The 22398-nt window shown below is 45.9% G+C and overlaps 1 pseudogene; it reads right to left on the bottom strand.

Annotated features, from left to right (window-relative positions):
• The window catches only part of LOC145127815 (ABC transporter F family member 4 pseudogene), a 46900-nt pseudogene extending 28412 nt beyond the window's left edge, over window positions 1-18488 (bottom strand).
• Between the last annotated feature and the right edge of the window lie 3910 nt (window positions 18489-22398).

Here is a 22398-nt window from a genome sequence, read left to right as displayed (position 1 = left end):
TGTATTTTGTCAGCCGGGCGCTGCAAGTCCCTGAACTCAACTACCCCGCCTTGGAAAAGCTAGTACTGGCGCTTGTCTACGCAGTGCGACGTCTGAGACGCTATTTTCAGGCGCACCAGGTTGAAGTACTCACAAAATGTCCCATTGAACAAATTTTACTCAAACCGGAAACGTCGGGCCGGCTAGCGAAGTGGGCGATTGAGCTGGGAGAACACGACATCAGCTATCGACCGAGGACGAGCATCAAAGGACAAGCACTAGCAGATTTCTTGCTCGAGATCCCGGGCGAGGGGAACTCACTTGAAGAAGGAATATGGGCGGTAAAGGAAGTACCAAGCAACAGTCGGGGATGGACGTTGTACACTGATGGAGCATCCAGTAGAGAGGGCTCGGGCGCAAGCCTAATTCTGATTAGCCCTGAAGGAGAAGAAATCACGTACGCTCTTCGTTTCGACTTCCACACTTCGAACAACGAAGCAGAGTATGAAGCTTTACTTGTAGGGCTGCGTCTCGCAAAGCAAATGAGAGCAGAAGTTGTAACAACCTTAACAGACTCGAGGTTGGCCGCAAACCAGGTTAATGGGAGCTTCGAAACACGGGATCCAAGGATGGGGCGATATGTAAAGATAGTAAAGCAAATCGTCCAATATTTCAAAGGGTTCGTGATTAAACAAATACCCCGAAGTGAAAACAGAAGGGCGTATGCGCTAAGTAAATTAGCGTCGACATGTTTTGATCATTTGTCAAAGAAAGTTCTGGTAGAAGTACTTAACGAAAGGAGCATATATGAACGACAGGTGAGCATATCAGGACGCTGAAGAGCTAACCAGGAAGTGTGGAGACTATCAAGCATGTGCGCCCGTTCAAGCGAATCCTCCTGTACCACTGTATAACATATCTAGCCCTTGTCCGTTTTTTCAATGGGAAATAGGTATAGTAGGGCCATTCCCGGTAGCACCCGGAAAGCTGAAGTACATGGTGGTCGCGGTGGACTACTTCACGAAATGGATTGAAGCGGAACCCTTAGCGTGCATATCCGGAAGACAGATGATAAAGTTTGTATGGAAAAACATCATGACTAGGTTCGGTACGCCCAAAATTTTGGTCAGTGACAACGGCCTTTAATTCGCTGAGAATCCATTCAGGGACTGGTGCACTAGCTAAGGAATCAGCCAACGATTCACATCGGTGACACATCCACAAGCGAATGGGCAGACAGAGGTATCTAACTGGACCATTGTAAATGGAATTAAAAAGCGGCTAGGAAAAGCTAAAGGGAATTGGGCTGAGGAAATTCCAACAGTATTATGGTCATATAGAACCACTCCACGAACGAGCACGCAGGAAACACCGTTCAGTCTAACATACGGAGCGGAGGCGATGCTCCCCCTGGAAATAACGGTGGGCACGTTGAGAGTAACCGATACTAGCAGGGAGGTCAACTCTCAAGACCTAAGGCTGAATCTGGATATCCTAGAATAACGGCGGGAAAGGGCGGAGATGCGCCAGGCCGCTTACAAGCACGTAACAGAAAGATATTACAACCAAAGGGTCAAAGAGAAAGCGTTCAGAGTGGGGGAATATGTGTTGAGAAGAAACGAAGCGAGCCGAGCTCAACCCCAGGGCAAGCTGGGGCCAACATGGGAAGGCCCATACAAGATCGTGGAAGCGAACCAAATTGGAGCATATGTCCTGGAGACAATGGAAGGAAGGCAGATACCAAGAACTTGGAATGCCAGGAACCTAAAAAACTCTTCTTTTGAGAGGAACGCAATCTTTTGCAAGAAAGGGCAGACCCAGTCATGATCAACAGCAACCAGTCTAAGTCACGGTGCGCAGCGTCGGTACTCGCTTGCAGAGCAGCAGTTACCCGGTCATGATCAGCAGCATCACGTTCGAGACTTTCAACTTGAATCATTAAACCCTCGTTAACGTGGGTGAGAGAGTCAATTTTCATTTCCATGGCAGATCTGGCATCCTCCGCGACAGTTTTCTCCAAGGCAAGAAGTTGGCATTTCTCTAGAGACCGACGAAGATCATCCCCAAGCTCAAGAACACGACGCTCCAATTTTGAGATACAGACACCACACCTGCCATGGGTAGCCTCCATTTCTCCGAGGGATTGGATACGTCGCGCACCAGCAACAAGATAAAACATTGCATGTGTAGCGGCATAAGACATGTTGTGCGAGAGGGCAGGACTACCCATGGCATCCATATCAGTGACGGCGGCCGGTCGAAAAGCGTGCCGAGCAAACTCAATAGCATTAGCACGAACGGAAAGGCGTGACTCGCTGTGAAGATTCCACGAGGGGACAAAATTAGGAGGCCTGGAAGAATCCCTGCCAGCAGGGCCACCCAGAGAAGCAGGAGTCTGATGTTGCTCGTCCAGGTCTCTTGCAGGTGAAATCTTAGCAGGAGCAGGAGAGGGGGTTTGAGCAGGTATGGAAGAAACAATTACAGAAGAAACAATAGGCTGATTACACGCCCCAACGATCCCTTCGGACTGTTGACTGTCATCATCAGGGATCACAACAACGCCCTTCGGAGCCGAAGCAATGGAATTCAGAAGACGATAGAAACTGCGCCTGGTCTGAATCCGCTTGGCAATGTTGGGCAGTACGGTGGCCGGCTCACCCATAGCCATACCGGCTTTCCTCTTAGCCTGCATGTGTCGGGCGTCGAAGACGATCCCCTCTTTGGTGTCTTCGCTACTCTCCGCGGAAGAAGGGTGAACACCGCCCAATGGCATGGTGGCCGAGATAGGGCGGGCACTCAGAGGGTTCGCCTCGGACGACAAGCCACCTCCGATTGTTGGAGAAGTAGATGAAGCGGCGGTCAGAGCAAGCTGGTCTATCCGGCGAGGGGGAGGGAGGTTTTCGACTAAGTCTACTTCCCGATACTCCAGCTTTCCCCGATAGCGCTTTCGAAGAACTTCATCCATGGACAAGGGAGATTCGACACCTGAGAGCATGAAAACATAAGGCTTTAGCCTCCACTAAATATATACAGAAAAGAGGAAGAAGCAGGCACTTACCGTCGACGACGCAGAAGAAGACCACCATCTTGCCACGACCTCTCTAGGAAGGACTCATCCCTACGCCAGAAAGCAGGGCCTCAGAATAGTCTTCAGGAGACACTTGAACATCCTTCAAAAAAATCTGCAACTCGCTGATTATGGCGAAAAAGCTTAGGAATGGTGTCAGCAAAAGCATTTGCACGATATCGCCCGCTACCAACCAGGACTTGATTCACCCACATCCATTTATCCTGCCAATTTTTGGGCGTTCGTTCATCAGGGACCAAAGCGTGCCCTCCCCGTCGGACAGAGAATGTGCACTTGTCGCCGGTAAGACAGAACCTGAAGAAATATTTGAAAACAAAGTAGTCTGGGAGAAAACCGTTAGCATGGCAGATCATCTCGAACGCCACCACTTTGTTGACGGCGTTGGGAGTCAACATATGCAGACTGCAACCATCCCTATGAAGGATCTCTTCCTGGAAATCTGTCAATGGAAGACGAACACCAGCATCCAAGGTATTTTGATAGATCCCAATTTTTCCAGGGGGAGGAGATGAAATGGAGAAACCAGGTGAGGGAAATTCTATGCTCTCCAAGGAAGAAAGGCCATAAGCAGTTTCGAGTTGTTGATACTCAGCCGCAGAAGGAACAACACCGGGAAGATTTGCCATGAAAAAATTAAGAAAAGAAACAGTGTGGAAAGAAAGAAGACGGTAAGAAGATGATGGGTCCAAAGAAAACCCTATGAACTTTCTTATAGAAATGGAAGAGGCGGGATATTCAAAATGACTGACACAATGACGTAACCGCCAGCCATCATGAGCGGTCACATCGGCATTTAAATCGGAACGACATGCGAATAAGAAATGGACACGCGTAGAGCAATCAAGCCCAGAACGCCGCAACTAGCGCTGCAACGCTACGGCTACTGGACTGGGGGACTTGATGACGTGCCTATGCTAGCACAACAGAAGCGTGCCTGGCCAAGGAACCTGGTGCGCCAGCCGAACCAAGCTCAGCGGGCTCAGCGCACGCCGGCGCCCCTAAGAGCAGGGCGTCCCAACAAAAGGCTCGCGCCCGCCAGAGGCGCTCTCAATGTCCCGACAAAAAGCTCGCGCCCGCCAGGGGAGCTCCCAGCGTCAAGACAAAAGGTACGGTCAAGGGACAAGAGGCAGGATCAGACCATTACCGTCAGAGCCAATAAGGGCGACCTAACGATTAAAGGCGCACGAACCACCAATCACTGCCTCTGGCCTTGTCTCCTTAAAGCGATCCTGTCGCGTACGGATAAGGCAGGATCGCTAAGTATAAAAGGATACGCTCTAGAACTCACGAGGTAAGCACTTCTCTCCAGCTTTACACTCAAGAAACCCTAGAATATCCTCTAACTTGACCGTCGGAGCGTCTTTCCGGGAGCCTCCTCCTGGGAAACGGCTGACGGCCTCTCTTTCTTATGATCTTGTAGAGTTTACCCGAGTTCCGATAGTAGAGCACAGGTGAGGGTTTAGCCAAGGTCGCATCACCTACGCATCACGGCAGCTGAAGCCGCATGAGACGAGATACCCTACACATGATTTAGAGCTGGGAGCGGTGGTGTTGGCTCTCAAGATATGGAGACATTACCTATATGGGGTCCGTTCTACCATTTACACGGATCACAAGAGCTTGAAGCATATCATGGATCAGCCGAACCTGAACATGAGGTAGCGCAGGTGGCTGGATGTAGTAAAGGACTACGATTGTGAGATCCTTTACCACCCCGGTAAGGCAAATGTGGTGGCGGACGCTCTGAGCCGCAAGTCAGCTGGGACTTCCACCCAAGCGAGATGTATGAGGATAGCAGTGGATTCCCCGCTGGTGAGTTTGATCAGAGATGATCCGGTGGAAGGCCTAGTTTGTGCAGGATAGTCTGGGGTTGTTGACCCGATGCGGTCGGGTATGGGTACCGATGTCTGGTGGGGTGAGACAGACAGTCATGGAGGAGGCTCATAATTTTGACTTCTCTATTCACCCGGGGGCCACCAAGATGTACCGGGATTTGAGTTTGAGCTATTGGTGGCCGTGCATGAAGCGAGAAATCGCTTGGTATGTCGAGAGATGCTTGACCTGTAGGATGGTCAAGGACGAGCACCAGAGGCCGCATGGCAAGCTGCATCCCCTTGAGATCCCCATGTGGAAATGGGAATCGATCACGATGGACTTTATTACCAAGTTGCCGAGAATGGCGAAGGGGTTTGATGCTATATGGGTCATTGTGGATCGAGTATACATCGATACGGGGAGCTCGGCAGATATAATCTACGAGCACTGTTTTCGTCTGCTTCCGGACAGTTAGAAAGACAACGTGAGGCCCATAGCAGGGAGATTAGTAGGATTCACACGGCACAGTCTATGGCCTCTTGGCACAATCCACTTACCTCTCACGCTAACCAGCCATGATAAGCAGCAAAAGAAAACGGTTTGTATTGACTTTGTGGTAATCCGGCACTCGGCAGAGCATAATATCATTTTGGGAAGAATTGCCATGCTTAAGCTAGGGGCAGTCCCGTCAACAATGCACGGGGTCATGAAGTTTAACACCGCGGATGGCCCGGCCATGATTCTCGCCACACCGCCAAAAGAGTTGCAATATTTCACGGTCATGCGACCGGCAGAAATCACGAGAGAGACCAAGAAAGCGCGAGCTGAGTCCACGAAAGGAAAGGAGGTGATCAATGAAGAATACCCCGATCAACCAATCAGTATCGGTCATGGTCTTCCGGCCCGCACCAGGGAAGTGTTGGTCGACCTAATCAGGCGGTACAAGTGTGTGATCGCATGGACCCCCACATACATGATAGGGGTGGATAGGAAAGTAATCGAGCACAAGCTCATGACCAGACCGGGGGCAAAGGAAATCAAACAGAAAAAGAGGGTCCAAGGTGGGGACCGTAATAGGGTGATTAACGCAGAAGTGACCAAGCTGATGGAAGCCGAAATTGTAAGGGAAGCAGTTTTCCCAACCTGGATCGCCAATCCCGTCATGGTACGGAAGCATGACGGGTTATGATGCATGTGCATCGACTTTTCTGACCTAAACAAAGCATGCCCCAAAGACTATTATCTCCTACCAGAAATTGACCAAAAAGTGGAGTCGCTACAAGGTTTCAAGCTCAAGTGCTTCCTAGACGCGTATAAAGGTTACCACCAAATTCCGATGAACAAGGAGGACAAGGAGAAGACAGCCTTCTATACAGACCACGGGACTTTCTGTTACACCAAAATGCCGTTTGGATTAAAAAATGCGGGAGCCACGTACCAGCGACTAGTCGACTCGATATTCTCCAACCAAATTGGGCGGAACATCGAGGTATACGTCGATGATATGGTAATTAAAAGCCCGGACGAAGAAAGAATGCTACGGGATGTCGAAGAAACTTTCAGCACGCTAGAAAGAGTCAAGATGAAGCTGAACCCGGCCAAATGTACGTTCGGTTTCGAAGAAGGACAATTCTTGGGGTACTATGTCACCAGACAAGGCATCCAGCCCAACCCAACCAAGGTAGACGAGTTCATGGAAACACCACCTCTAGGCATCTTGAGGGATGCACAAGGATTGAATGGGAAACTTACAGCCCTCAGTCGATTCATCTTGAAATCAGCCGATAAAGCCATGCCACTATTCCACACGCTAAAAGCGTGTATCGAGAAGAGTAATTTCCAGTGGACGGCGGCGGCTGAATTAGCGCTCCAACAGATAAAAGAAGCCCTGCACAAATTACCCACGTTGGCTAGACCCATTCCAGGAGAGACATTGCAGGTGTACCTTTCAACCTCTAATTAGGCAATATCCTCCGTATTGTTGGTAGAAACGGAAGGGGAACATAAACCGGTGTATTTTGTCAGCTGGGCGCTGCAAGTCCCTGAACTCAACTACCCCGCCTTGGAAAAGCTAGTACTGGCGCTTGTCTACGCAGTGCGACGTCTGAGACGCTATTTTCAGGCGCACCAGGTTGAAGTACTCACAAATTGTCCCATTAAACAAATTTTACTCAAACCGGAAACGTCGGGCCGGCTAGCGAAGTGGGCGATTGAGCTGGGAAAACACGACATTAGCTATCGACCGAGGACGAGCATCAAAGGACAAGCGCTAGCAGATTTCTTGCTCGAGATCCCGGGAGAGGGGAACTCACTTGAAGAAGGAATATGATGGACGTTGTACACTGACGGAGCATCCAGTAGAGAGGGCTCGGGCGCAGGCCTAATTCTGATTAGCCCTGAAGGAGAAGATATCATGTACGCTCTTCGTTTTGACTTCCACACTTCAAACAACGAAGCAGAGTATGAAGCTTTACTTGTAGGGCTGCGTCTCGCAAAGCAAATGGGAGCAGAAGTTGTAACAGCCTTAACAGACTCGAGGTTGGCCGCAAACCAGGTTAATGGGAGCTTCGAAACACGGGATCCAAGGATGAGGCGATATGTAAAGATAGTAAAGCAAATCGTCCAATATTTCAAAGGGTTCGTGATTAAAAAAATACCCCGAAGTGAAAACAGAAGGGCGGATGCGCTAAGTAAATTAGCGTCGACATGTTTTGATCATTTGTCAAAATAAGTTCTGGTAGAAGTACTTAAAGAAAGGAGCATAGATGAACGACAGGTGATCACCCTCTCAACCAACGGACCCACGTGGATGACGCCGTTTGTCGATTACTTGCAACGGGGCGTCCTACCAGATGATCACAACGAAGCCAAGAAGATACGCATAAAAGCACTCTCATATGCGCTAATAAACGGGGAACTATATCGAAAAGGGTTCACGGCGCCATGGCTGAAATGCGTAGATAGTTCAAAGGGGAAGGAGGCGCTTCAGGAAGTGCATGCAGGCCAAGCGGGCGCGCACGAGGGCGTGCGCGCCTTGACAGGAAAAGTGCTCCGAATGGGAATTTACTGGCCTACCGTATATCAGGACGCTGAAGAGCTAACCAGGAAGTGTGGAGACTGTCAAGCATTCACGCCCGTTCAAGCGAATCCTCCTGTACCACTGTCAAACATATCTAGCCCTTGGCCGTTTTTCAATGGGAAATAGATATAGTAGGGCCGTTCCCGGAAGCACCCGGAAAGCTAAAGTACATGGTGGTCGCGGTGGACTATTTCACGAAATGGATTGAAGCGGAACCCTTTGGGTGCATATCCGGAAGACAGATAATAAAGTTTGTATGGAAAAACATCATGACTAGGTTTGGTACGCCCAAAATTTTGGTCAGTGAAAACGGCCTGCAATTCGCTGAGAACCCATTCAGGGACTGGTGCACTAGCAAAGGAATCAGCCAACGATTCACATCGGTGGCGCATCCACAGGCGAATGGGCAGACAGAGGTATCTAACCGGACCATTGTAAATAGAATTAAAAAGCAGCTAGGAAAAGCTAAAGGGAATTGGGCTGCCGAACTTCCAACGGTATTATGATCATATAGGATCACTCCACGAACGAGCACGCAGGAAACACCGTTCAGTCTAACATACGGAGCGGAGGCGATGCTCTCCCTGGAAATAACGGTGGGCACGTTGAGAGTAACCGATACTAGCGGGGAGGTTAACTCTCAAGACCTAAGGCTGAATCTGGATATTCTAGAAGAACGGCGGGAAAGGGCGGAGATGCGCTAGGCCGCTTACAAGCGCGTAACAGAAAGATATTACAACCAAAGGGTCAAAGAGAAAGCGTTCAGAGTGGGGGAATATGTGTTGAGAAGAAACGAAGCGAGTCGAGCTCAACCCCAGGGCAAGCTGGGGCCAACATGGGAAGGCACACACAAGATCGTGGAAGAGAACCAAAATGGAGCAAATGTCCTGGAGACAATGGAAGGAAGGCAGATACCAAGAACTTGGAATGCCAGGAACCTAAAAAAATTCTTCTTTTGAGAGGAACGCAATCTTTTGCAAGAAAGGGCAGACCCAGCTGCCTAACACCAATGAAATGTTGTACTTAGCGTACCAAGTCCCAGTACTTAGCGTACGGGACCCCATGCCTAGCGTACCGCAATCCTGATACTCAGTGTATTAGAGCTTGTAATTGACACATGTAATCGAACTTTTAATGCATTGAATACTTAGAGTATTAAATCTTATAGTAATGCAATCGACTGCTTAGTGCATCGAACTATTGAATGTGTCAAGCTCAATGAGGCAATCAGATGCTTAGGGCATTCAATCATAACACTTAGTGTATCAAATATCGCATTGACAAAGCCAGATGCTTAGTGCATCAAAACAATCTACATACCAAATATAAATCAAACGTTTTAGGCATCGGTCCTAGTACTTAGTGTATTAGTTACCACTCCCAAAATATGCAATCAGGATAAACCATAAGTTTGATTAAACAAAAGCCCATATCTTACATCACCAACAACAAAACAAGAAGAGTAAACATACATCCGGAACTGTACCAAAGCAACAAACATAAATGTGTCAAAAGAAAAAGGAAAGTTTTCATGCCCCAGGAGGGGTAGCACACGATGCAAGGACATTCGCATCTTCTTCATTACCATCACCATCGCCCACAGAAACAACCATATCATTCTCCATATTCTCATCACCTGCACCAACATCACCAACACCCTCACCCCTACACTTGTCCAACCCAACAGTATGCTCACCCAGATGCACAATTTCTCCTTCGTTACCTACCACAACTTTAGGAGTACCCTCAGAACCGGAAAAGGTACACAAGTCACGAATCCCTTGGATGTCTAAATCTCCTAACCCGAAGAGCGCTGCATGATCCATACTGGCAAATGACAGAAGAGCCTCATTCATACTCATAATAGGACCAGCAGAGGAGGCACCAACAACGACATCCCCAAGACCAACACCCACCGAAGCATTATGAACGGACTCCGCCCCAGTAACAAAGGCAGAGTGTCGAATAAGGCTTACAACATTCGTGAAGCTCGGATGCTCAATCAACTTGTCGACAATTGGCACAACGCCCACCCGCACCAACCAGTCTAAGTCACCGTGCGCAATGTCGGTACTCGCTTGCAAAGCAGCAGTTACCCGGTCATGATCAGCAGCATCACGTTCGAGACTTTCAACTTGAATCATTAAACCCTCGTTAACCTGGGTGAGAGAGTCAATTTTCACTTCCATGGCAGATCTGGCATCCTCCGCGACAGTTTTCTCCAAGGCAAGAAGTTGGCATTTCTCTTCAGACCGACAAAGATCATCCCCAAGCTCAAGAACACGACACTCCAATTCTGAGATACGGACACCACACCTGCCATGGGTAGCCTCCATTTCTCCGAGGGATTGGATACGTCGCGCACCAGCAACAAGATAAAACATTGCATGTGCAACGACATAAGACATGTTGTGCGAGAGAGCAGGACTACCCATGGCATCCATATCAGTGACGGCGGCCGGTCGAAAAGCGTGCCGAGCAAACTCAATAGCATTAGCACGAACGGAAAGGTGTGACTCGCTGTGAAGATTCCAAGAGGGGACAAAATTAGGAGGCCTGGAAGAATCCCCGCCAGCAGGGCCACCCGGAGAAGCAGGAGTCTGATGTTGCTCGTCCAGGTCTCTTGCAGGTGAAATATTAGCAGGAGCAGGAGAGGTGGTTTGAGCAGGTATGGAAGAAACAATTACAGAAGAAGCAATGGGCTGATTACATGCCCCAACGATCCCTTCGGACTGTTGACTATCGTCATCAGGGATCACAACAACGCCCTTCGGAGCCGAAGCAATGGAATTCAGAAGACGAGAGAAACTGCGCCTGGTCTAAATCCGCTTGGCAATGTTTGGTAGGACGGTGGCCGGCTCACCCATAGCCATACCGGCTTTCCTCTTAGCCTGCATGCCTCGGGCGTCGAAGACGATCCCTTCTTTGCTGTCTTCGCTACTCTCCGCGGAAGAAGGGTGAACACCGCCCAATGGCATGATGGCCGAGATAGGGCGGGCACTCAGAGGGTTCGCCTCGGACGACAAGCCACCCCCGGTTGTTGGAGAAGTAGATGAAGCAGCGGTCAGAGCAAGCTGGTCTATCCGGCGAGGGGGAGGGAGGTTTTCGACTAAGTCTACTTCCCGATACTCCAGCTTTCCCCGATAGCGCTTTCGAAGAACTTCATCCATGGACAAGGGAGATTCGACACCTGAGAGCATGAAAACATAAGGCTTTAGCCTCAACTAAATATATACAGAAAAGTGGAAGAAGCAGGCACCTACCGTCAACGACGTAGAAGAAGATCGCCATCTTGCCACGACGCCTCCAGGAAGGACTCATCCCTACGCCAGAAAGCAGGGCCTCGGAATAGTCTTCAGGAGACACTTGAACATCCTTTACAAAATCTGCAAACTCGCTGATTATGGGGAAAAAGCTTAGGAATGGTGTCAGCAAAAGCATTTGCACGATATCGCCCGCTACCAACCAGGACTTGATTCACCCACATCCATTTATCCTGCCAATTTTTGGGCGTTCATCCGTCAGGGACCAAAGCGTGCCCTCCCCGTCGGACAGAGAATGTGCACTTGTCGCCGGTAAGACAGAACCTGAAGAAATATTTGAAAACCGTTAGCACGGAAGATCATCTCGAACGCCACCACTTTGTTGACGGTGTTAGGAGTCAACATCTGCAGACTGCAACCATCCCTATGAAGGATCTCTTCCTGGAAATTTGTCAATGGAAGACGAACACCAGCCAGCCATCAGGATCGGTCACATCGGCATTTAAATCGGAACGGTAGGCGAATAAGAAATGGACACGCATAGAGCAATCAAGCCCAGAACGCCACAACTAGCGCTGCAACGCTACGGCTACTGGATTGGGGGACTTGATGACGTGCCTATGCTGGCACGACAGAAGCGCGCCTGGCCAAGGAACCTGGTGCGCCAGCCGAACCAAGCTTAGCGGGCTCAGCGCCCGCCTGCGCCCCTAAGAGCAGGGCGTCCCAACAAAAGGCTCGCGCCCGCCAGAGGCGCTCTCAATGTCCCGACAAAAAGCTCGCGCCCGCCAGGGGCGCTCACAGCGTCAAGACAAAAGGTACGGTCAAGGGAAAAGAGGCAGGATCAGACCATTACCGTCAGAGCCAATAAGGGCGACCTAACGATTAAAGGCGCACGAACCACCAATCACTGCCTCTGGCCTTGTCTCCTTAAAGCGATCCTGTCGCGTACGGATAAGGCAGGATCGCTAAGTATAAAAGGATACGCTCTAGAACTCACGAGGTAAGCACTTCTCTCCAGCTTTACACTCAAGAAACCCTAGAATATCCTCTAACTTGACCGTCAGAGTGTCTTTCCGGGAGCCTCCTCCCGGGAAACGGCTGACGGCCTCTCTTTCTTGTGATCTTGTAGAGTTTACCCGAGTTCCGATAGTAGAGCACAGGTGAGGGTTTAGCCAAGGTCGCATCACCTACGCATCACGGCAGCTGAAGCCGCATGAGACGAGATACCCTACACATGATTTAGAGCTGGGAGCGGTGGTGTTCACTCTCAAGATATGGAGACATTACCTATATGGGGTCCGTTCTACCATTTACACGGATCACAAGAGCTTGAAGCATATCATGGATCAGCCGAACCTAAACATGAGGTAGCGCAGGTGGCTGGATGTAGTAAAGGACTACGATTGCGAGATCCTTTACCACCCCGGTAAGGCAAATGTGGTGGCGGACGCTCTGAGCCGCAAGTCAGCTGGGACTTCCACCCAAGCGAGATGTATGAGGATAGCAGTGGATTCCCAGCTGGTGAGTTTGATCAGAGATGCTCGGGTGGAAGGCATGCGACCAGAGGACTGGAAACTGGAGAGGATCAGGGGCGAGAACGCCCAGTTTGTGCAGGTTAGTGGGGGGTTGTTGACCCGATGCGGTCGGGTATGGGTACCGATGTCTGGTGGGGTCAGATAGACAGTCATGGAGGAGGCTCATAAGTCTCACTTCTCTATTCACCCGGGGGCCACCAAGATGTACCGGGATTTGAGTTTGAGCTACTGGTGGCCGTGCATGAAGCGAGAAATCGCTTGGTACGTCGAGAGATGCTTGACCTGTAGGATGGTCAAGGTTGAGCATCAGAGGCTGCATGGCAAGCTGCAGCCCCTGGAGATCCCCATGTGGAAATGGGAATCGATCACGATGGACTTTATTACCAAGTTGTCGAGAACGGCGAAGGGGATTTGATGATATATGGGTCATTGTGGATCAATTGACTAAGAGTGCCCATTTCTTGGCCATACGAGAGAGTTCATCGGCCGAGAAGTGGCCGACGTGTACGTCCGCAAGATCGTGGCTCGCCATGGGGTTCCGGTCTCTATCTTCTCCGACCGAGATGTTAGGTTTACCTCCCGTTTCTGGCAGAAGTTCCACGAGGAACTGGGCACGCGGCTGCACTTTATTACAACATTCCATCCGCAGACCGACGGTCAGAGCGAGCGGACCATACAGACCCTCGAGGACATGTTGAGGGCTTGTGTTATTAACTTCGGTGGGAGCTGGGATTCCCACCTACCCCTTGCAAATTTCGCCTACAACAACAGCTACCATTCCAGCATTGGCGCTTCGCCTTTTGAGCTGTTGTATGGGCGGAGATGTCGCACCCCGGTTTGTTGGGGTGAGGTCGGACACAGGGTGATGGGACTGACGAAAGTAGTATTGCAGAATACCGAGAAGATTCAACAGATTAGGCAGCGACTACAGACCGCTCAGAGTCGGCAGAAGAGTTACGTCGACAGACACCGATCTGAGCTAGAATTTCAGGTGGGTGATATGGTTCTCCTGAAGGTCTCACCCTGGAAGGGTGTGATCCGCTTCAGGAAGAGGGGAAAATTGGGTTCCCGTTACATTGGGCCGTTCAAGATCATTGCCAGGGTTGGCAAGGTGTCATACAGGCTAAAGCTACCAGAGGAGCTTAGTCGGATCCACAGCACTTTCCACGTTTCGCAGTTGCGAAAGTGCATTATGGTTCAGGAGGCAGTGGTGTCGCTGGATGATATTGAGGTCGATGAGCACCTGAATTACGTGGAGAGGCCTGTGGCCATACTGGAGAAGAAGATGAAAGTTCTGAGGAACAAGGAGATACCTCTAGTGAAGGTACAATGGGAGCATCGTAGGGGGTCCGAGTGGAGATGGGAGCCACAGGCAGAGATGCGGGAGCACTATTCGGAGCTGTTCGCCGCGGCAGACTTCGAGGACGAAGTCTAGTTCAAGTGGGGGAGAATTGTAATGCCCCGATTCTTAGGTATTGATTTTAAATAAGAATTTTGTTGATTTCACGGTCTACTCGACGAGTTTGTTGCCCTACTCGTTGATAAGTCTATTTTATGAATGTACTAAATTGTCATAAATCTGTTGAATTGATGTATAATTGTCCAAGAATGGAACTACTTTGATGAGTTATTAAACTTCATATGCAGGTCAATATATCACACTAAAAGTGGGCGGAACCTACAAGCGAAACGGATTGCTAATGGAATGAAGAAACGTTGCTGGAAAAATTGACCATGCTTCAATGTTTTGGTCATATCTCAAGTTCTGAAGCTCCGATTTACATGAGTAAAGAAGTTCTGGAAACTAGACAAGATTTTCTACAACTTTCGTGTTTTGTGTTTCTTCTAGTTATGTCGTTTTGACCACCAAAACTTGCACGGAAGATGAAGGACGCCCCCAGGCGTCTAAGACGTCCCCTAGGACGTCCAAGTCAAACAGTCAACATCTGGTCAAATTTCAGAGCAGGAAAGAAGGAAGAACCCCCGTCGGCGTCTTGGAATGCGTCTAAGATGTCCGCTAGGACGTCCTGATGTTTTAGGGGCGTCTCATGTTGGAACGGCGTGTTTCGGGAAGTTTAGAAATCAAGGAGGGACGTCCTATAACGCATCTAAGACGTCCAGCGTTTTTGGTCATTTTTTAGTGTATTTCAAGGATGAAAGAAGGCATGTAAAGACGTACAAAGAACACCTGGCCGTTATACACGATGTCTAAGACGTCCCTTAGGACGTCTAACGTCCCACATTGCCCGATTTCATTATTTTTTGTCACACACTATAAATAGGATCCTATGCATTCATTTTTAGGGTTACCACCTCCGATTTTCAGAGTTTTTCCTGTGTTTTTGAGGCTTCTAAAACCCTTGGATACATTTGAAAAACACAACTCCATTCCATTTCAATCCGGATTCAAGGCAATATTCGATTCAATTCATCATCAAGCAACATTTGAAGATCATTCAACCAGTGATTCTCATCAATTCTAGTATTTTTCAGAAATGATTACTTCCTTCCAAGGTTTATTTGTTTCGTATTTTGTTAATTATTAGGCTATGTTTGTTTGATGATTCTAAGTTTGATTATGAATTCTATTATGTATTTCATTTATTTCATTCAAGTTATTTGTTTTATGAACTCAATGGAAGGCTAAATCATTAAGGTTACTTCCGGGGATGTTTAGGACTTTTGGATGAACACACTTGATTATTACTTGGTTCTAGTTAATTTCAATTGTTCTTTTATGTTTCATATGATAATCTTTTGGTAATAATGATTGAAATTGGGTTGTATGAATTTGTTTGATTTTATAACTAAAATAGTGCATTATCAATTCACCGATTGTTCCAAGTTCAAGTAGTTTAGGAACAAAGACAATTGGTTGAATGCACATGTGTTATTCCAACTAGTGATAGTAAATATTAATATTGTAATAGGTAGTTACAAGACACTTTATTGTCAATTCACTCATTGTTCTTAATCCAAATAGACATAGGGAGTAAGACAACTAGTTGAATGAACATATTGTGTACCCAAAATTGTGTGTTGCATGATCATAAACCCCAATTACACTTAAGTAATTAAACTAGGATTTTAGGGAAGAAAGTGTGCGAATCTGAATTGTCCGACAACTGAACCGGGAGTACCTTACTTGTCTCATTTAAAGTTTTGTTTTAACTAATAAAGTTTCAAGTTTTTTTTTGGTTAATCTTTGTTTAAAGCTTTTTGACACGATTACAAGTAATCTATTTTACATTGACTATTTTGACACATAGTTTGACTACGAACTCCTCGTGGATTCGACCCGACTTACCCTATCTACGTAGGTTAGTTGGTTTATTTTTTATTGATACAACGACATCGATCACTCGTCGAGTAGCAGCGGGTTGGTTCATGAGTTTTAGTGACCTACTCGCCGAGTCCGAGAAGGGACTCGACGAGTAGGAGTTGGTAGATGAAACCCTAAATTCCGGGGTATTGCACGCTATTTAAAGGATCATTGGCCTCCTCAGCTTCCCCTTACAGCCTCTTTATAATCCAGAAACCCTAATTTGTGTGAGTGTGCTCCATTTGCGTATTCTTAAGCTTTGGAAGAGGATCTTTGGAGAGGAGAGCTTGGAGAGCAAGTATCTAGAAGCAAGGGAATGTGTGGGATCTGAAATCTATCTTAGTGGCATCCTTTGGAAGGTATCAAATCGCTATCTTGACCTCATTTCATTTCTAGATCTCTTTTGGGTAAATTTTAGGGCTTTTCTAGTATGTTGGAAGCTTTTCTTGTGTATAAGCTAAGATCTTAAGTTGTAACTTCAGATCTGAACTCTCTTGGGCCTTTAAGTCCATAAAGCTTCCAACTTTAGCAAAGATGAGACTCTCCCTAGGTGCAAAACCTCCATTTTCAAGCTTATTTTTGTCATTTTAAGACTTTAGGGCCTTGCATGCACGTAAAGTTTGCAACTTTACGTGATAAACATGCCTTGGGAAGCTGGATCTACAATATGGAGCCTTAGCATGGCTTAAAAAGCCACAGTATGGATGAAGGACTGAATGGACTCGGCGAGTCGGATGAACGACTCGGCGAGTCCGATGAAGATTGCCTTGGGCTCGGTGAGTGAGTCGAACGACTCGGAGAGTCGGCTAGGGTTTTCCCAACCTTTGGACACGTATGAACCCGACGAGTTGTAAAGGGGAAACTCGACGAGTTTGCCAAGGGGTTTGTGGCCACTGACATTAGGAACTCGACGAGTCGCTCAAGTGAGTCGGCGAGTCAGCGAGTTATGCAAGGAACTCGGTGAGTGGTTGGTTGTACTCGACGAGTTGAGGTCAACATGGACTGTTGACTTTGACAGTTGACTTTAACTTGGACCAATGGTTGACTATTGGACTTCTGGGGCATTTTGGGAAATTAAAAATTTACAAGCATGCTTCTATGGTGCATTCAGGTGGTGGAGTTGTACCGGAAATCCAAGAGCTTGATTTTATCTTCGAGTCGACTGTGCGAGGTGAGTTACCTCACTATACTATGGGGTCTAAGGCACCAAGGCCGGCCCATTGGATATGTTATCATAGCAGTGTTAGATGTCGAGTATGAGTTAGTGTTGTATGCTAGTGGTTATGTCAGTTAGGTAGTTCTGTAGGACTACCTGTGTTGTTGTATGATTATCTGCATGCTCAGTAGTTATGTTATATGTTGATATATTATGTGGGGTGGGTTGAGGTGACACTGCTACATGCGGTAACCAACAAACCCGGGAGCATTCCAGATACGAGCTGAGGGCCAGGTGGGGCATGCCAGACTTGTACTGTGGGATCGGGAGCATTCCAGATACGAGCTGAAGGAGACTCGTACTATGGGCTCGATGGCAATCCAGATGTGAGCTGTGGGCCCAGAAGGCAATCCAGACTCACATTGTGGGTCCAGGGGTAATGCAGTCTGTAAAGCTGTGGACCCAGTACATGTTGTTATTTGTATATGTATTATGTGCAGTGTTTTGGTATTTTGGGGGAACTCACTAAGCCTCGGGCTTACAGTTTCAGTTTATTATTTCAGGTACATCAGGGGATCGCGGCAAGGCGAAGGCGTGATCGTACAGCTCCTCATGTTTTATTTATGTTTCTGGGAGGAACTCTGATATTAGACTATTTTGAAAACAATTTTGTAATGACTATTAGTTTTAAATGTTTTGAAAAGTTTTAAATTGGCTTGTATTTTTATGGGTGTTACAGTAACGAAGTGGGTTGCACGAAAAGGGCACGAGCCAATGAGGTACGCATACGCCACCCACCACTGAAGGATCTTGTGGCACGAATTTACATAGCTTTTGTGAACCCTAATCCAACAAGAATCTTGGAAGCTTGTGCTTCAGTAGCATCTGAACCCATTATCTGTAAATTTTCGTATAAATCAGCAAGTTTTTCTTCTGCGTCATCGACTTCATTTCCATTTTTGCACCCAGCTGATTCCAACAACGTGGCGACTTCTTGTCTTAGCTAAACAACTCATCATTTGATGCAACTACAGCTTGAAGGGCAGTTTTGTCATCACCAACTATTTCTTGTTCGACTAAAAGAATGTATATGTTCTTAGGAACATGAATCTTTCTCCAAGCTAGAAGCTTTAAGAGAGTTAACTTTCCCTTTCCGTTGGGTCCCACTAACCCGTATCTCTTTCCATGAGAAATTTTCACATATGCAGTTTTCATCAACTCTTTTTTAACACTCCAATCCAGGTATTCCATTATTAACCCTCAAGTATTTCATTTTTGGCAAAAAGGATCATTCCGTACATTGGGCGTACATTTAGGTACGCTTAGCGTACGCGTGTGTGCCCATCGAGTGGTTGAGGCTCATACGCTGGGCATACGAGCAGGTACGCGGGGCGTACATGGAAGATGACTAAAACCCTAATTTCTTGACTTGCACCTTATTTAAACAACCTTATATCATTTGGACCAAACCCTAATCAGCCTCCATAGCCTCATTTCGTCCTTAAACCCTTTTTTTTGCAAGAACTTGTGAGGTTTGAGCTTAAAGGTGTGTTTGGTGACTTTTCTAGAGGGTGTTCAAGAAAAAGAAGGTGGTGACCAAGCCTTGGATGTAATTGAGCTTCTAGATCCTACATCTAGTTCATTTTGAGGAACTTCTGGAGGTAAAAAGTCGTGACCTTGCCATCTCTTTTTCTAGATTGAGTAAGGGTTTTGTTATGAAGTCCATTTTTGGTTCTTGGACCCTTTCTTGTGACTTGAGCAACTCCAGAGACTAGGATTGTTAGATCTAAGCTCCTTGAGCATGCTTGATGCATAAAGATGCCATCTTGAAGGTTGTATTGAGACCATGCATGAATATATGGTCTCAAAAGTGGTCTTAATGGGAGAAATGAAGTATTGGGGACCCATGTGGCATGCAAGGGCATAAAATTGCCAACTTTATGCCCTAGGACATCTTAATAGACTCATATATGAAGTTAGACATTGAGTTCTTAAGCATTAAGCACTTAAAAGACTTTTGTACATGGACAGTTTGTACGCTGGGCGTACTATGTTGTACGCTGCACGTATAACCCCTTAGCTCAGTACGCTAAGCGTACAGAAGAGGTACGCTGGGCGTACGCTCTCAGGAAGTCTTGGGCCTTTGGTGCATTTCGAACCTTTGGGCCCTAAGTGTTTGGGCTTGAATTTATCATTTAGCCCAAGGTTGGCATGTTGGGCCTTGTGGCCCAATATAGAATTGGATTTTAATGCTAGGCCCATTAGTGAAGGAAAGGCCTTTAGGCCATTATAAAGGGACTTGGACTTAGGATTTTAGGCCCATGTCTAGGTTATGACATAATACTAACTAGGGTTACTTGTATATTGTTCAGTGTAAGATTTTGGGCTAGTAGTCGAGCAGCTTTTGTCTTCAGTAGACTGAGGTGAGTCTTCTCACTATACCAATGGGTCGAAGGAACCAACGTCGACCCATTACTTGATATGAGATTTCTATGGTTGAATATGCAATGGTTTGTTATTTGGTATGTATTGATTTACGTGAAGACCATGGGGGGAGCCCATGGTACTTTGTACGACCATGAGGGGGAGCCCATGGCCCTTGGGTCTAAGACCATAGGGGTAGCCCATGACATACCGGTTGAAGACCATAGAGGGAGTCCATCGCAGATTTATGTGTATATGTGCATGACATTATGTGGTTATGTGTTTTGTGTATTTTGGGAAACTCACTAAGCGTGTGCTTACAATTTTGTTGGGTGTTTCAGTTACTTTTGGTTCTAAGGTCAATGGCCCAACTTGATTACACAGCGTGCACTCTCTACTATTTCCGTACTAGTTGTTTTGGATACTCTGATCTTTTGAAAAATGTGTTATGTAATGGGATTTTTGGAAAACGAATATGAATGAGATCTCTAATTATTAAATGAAAAATATTACCTGGATTTTAGGGCTGTTACAAGTTAGTATCAGAGCCTTGGTTTGAGGGATTCGGGCACACTCTCGGGTGTGTCAGAACTCAAACCGAGGAAATGGTTGTGACAACTGGAAAATCTTGGATCAAGCAAGGTCTAAATTGTAATTGTGTATAAGTGAATACACAACGTAACTTTGTTGCAATAAAACTTTGAAAGCCAAAAGGGCATTATTTGTATAAGTAAATATATATGTTTTGAAAATCATACTTGTAAGGGCCTTTAAAAGTCAAATAGTTAGAGCATAAATCATGAATTACACTTTGGTTTAGAGATTTCGGCCTAGGACCCCAAGATCATGGGATTTCGGTTGACACATGGATCGAAATCACATGTGATTTCAGTTTGCTTTAAGACTGAAATCACAATGTGATTTCGGTTGATGCATTGGCCGAAATCACACATGATTTTGGTGGTTTCCTAGTGAGTTTTCGGTGGGAAAAGTAGATAAGGGGGTTGACTTCTTGACTTGATATTTCACCCCTTTCTAATAAGAATTATTACCCAACGGTTATCAAGGTAATTATCCAACAAAAAACCAAGCAAATATCCCATCACTTTCTTTATTTATCTAAGGCCGAAATCACCCCTTAAATCATCCACCATTCACATACTACCTTCTGTTAACTCCATTTCCTCTCAAAGAATCAAGTCTATATCTCCTTCAAATCCTCCAAGCTTGTTCTTAGAATTTTGGTAAGTTTCTTGTTAATCTAGTGTTTTTATACACTATCATGTTAGTTTCATCATATTTACGCATATTATTATGTGTTAAAACTCTTAGGTTAATATCATCTTCAAAGGATACATCAACCCCATTCAACTGTTTAGGCTTGGAAATCTTCAAATCATCTATTCAAACAACCCACAAACACACTCAAGCTGAGTTCATACCCCCACATTTTCGAGTTTTTATGCTTTAGGGGGGGGGGGGGGGAATACAAGTAAAACTTGGTTTACCACACAAATACTTGCAATGTTTCATCTTTATGTTGAAAATAAGATATTATTTGCTTGAGTTATGGTTGTTACTAGCTTTTATACAAATATTTGTGATATATTAGTTTTCAAATGCAAAACTAACAAAAACAAAATATAATCCATGTCATACAATCATAAGAAAAATTATAATTTGTAAAACTACAAGGTTTTGGAAGCTTTTTACCAAAATATAGTTTTTCTAACAACAAGGAGTACATTCTAGTTATTTCACTATTTTGTGGGTTACCACCCAAAATATGATGTTTTGACCATACATTTTGACACTGGACAAGATAACAACTTTGTATTTATATAAATAGTCTCAACAAACAAACAAGATAAACTATAATTTGTATAGTTTGGGAGTCACAAAACTACACTATCATTTCAGAAGAAACATATAATTATTCAAAGGTATAATTATTTCATTTACAAGAAAAAAAGGAGTTTTCAGTTCACGTAAATCGTTTGATACTGGTTGTGAGACATTTAGCTTCACTGTAACTACCAGAGTACACATTAAGTCCTGCATTATAACGAGAGTCTCTTGTAGGGAGAGCGTGACACTTGTGTATATATCTATACGGGATTAACAACCCCGCACCTAAACTATTAGCTACAGTTAGACCGGCAGGTCTGGGGTGAAAAATGTCGTAACAGTTCTGACGCCTGAAGAACGTCGTTCAGGCCAACTAGTCGCATTAGTATGGTTATAATAACCCACATAGGGTACTAACAAAACATTTAGTTTACGGGTTAACATACTTCCAAGTAGTTTTATATAAAGATAAAACTTCATAACACTATTTTCCAGTACAAAATTACTTACATTTTTAGTCTTTGGATTAAGACTTACAGCTCACTAATAAAGAAAATATTGGATTTTATGGAAGTATACACTACCATTTTACACGAAACAGTTACAAAATCCTTCTCATACAAAACGCTTATGAACTCACCAACTTAATTGTTGACACTTTTCAAAATCACTTGTATTCTCAGGAAATCAGTAATCAGGTAACTACAAGAGTTTTTGGTGGATGTGACGTCGTCGCATCACGTTATTTACTTTTGCCATATGCATTCGATATCATGTAAACAATGTTTTGAGCACAATGTAAACTTATTAAATATTCAATACAATGGTTGAAATTCTTTGATCACTACTATTCAATTGTTATGATATTGTACATCAAAGTCAACCGCCC

This window comes from Lactuca virosa, chromosome 7, assembly GCF_052849685.1.
Source record: "Lactuca virosa cultivar CGN04683 chromosome 7, Lactuca_virosa_CGN04683_v6, whole genome shotgun sequence".
Taxonomy (NCBI): domain Eukaryota; kingdom Viridiplantae; phylum Streptophyta; class Magnoliopsida; order Asterales; family Asteraceae; genus Lactuca; species Lactuca virosa.
This window is presented reverse-complemented; position numbering and strand designations above follow the sequence as displayed.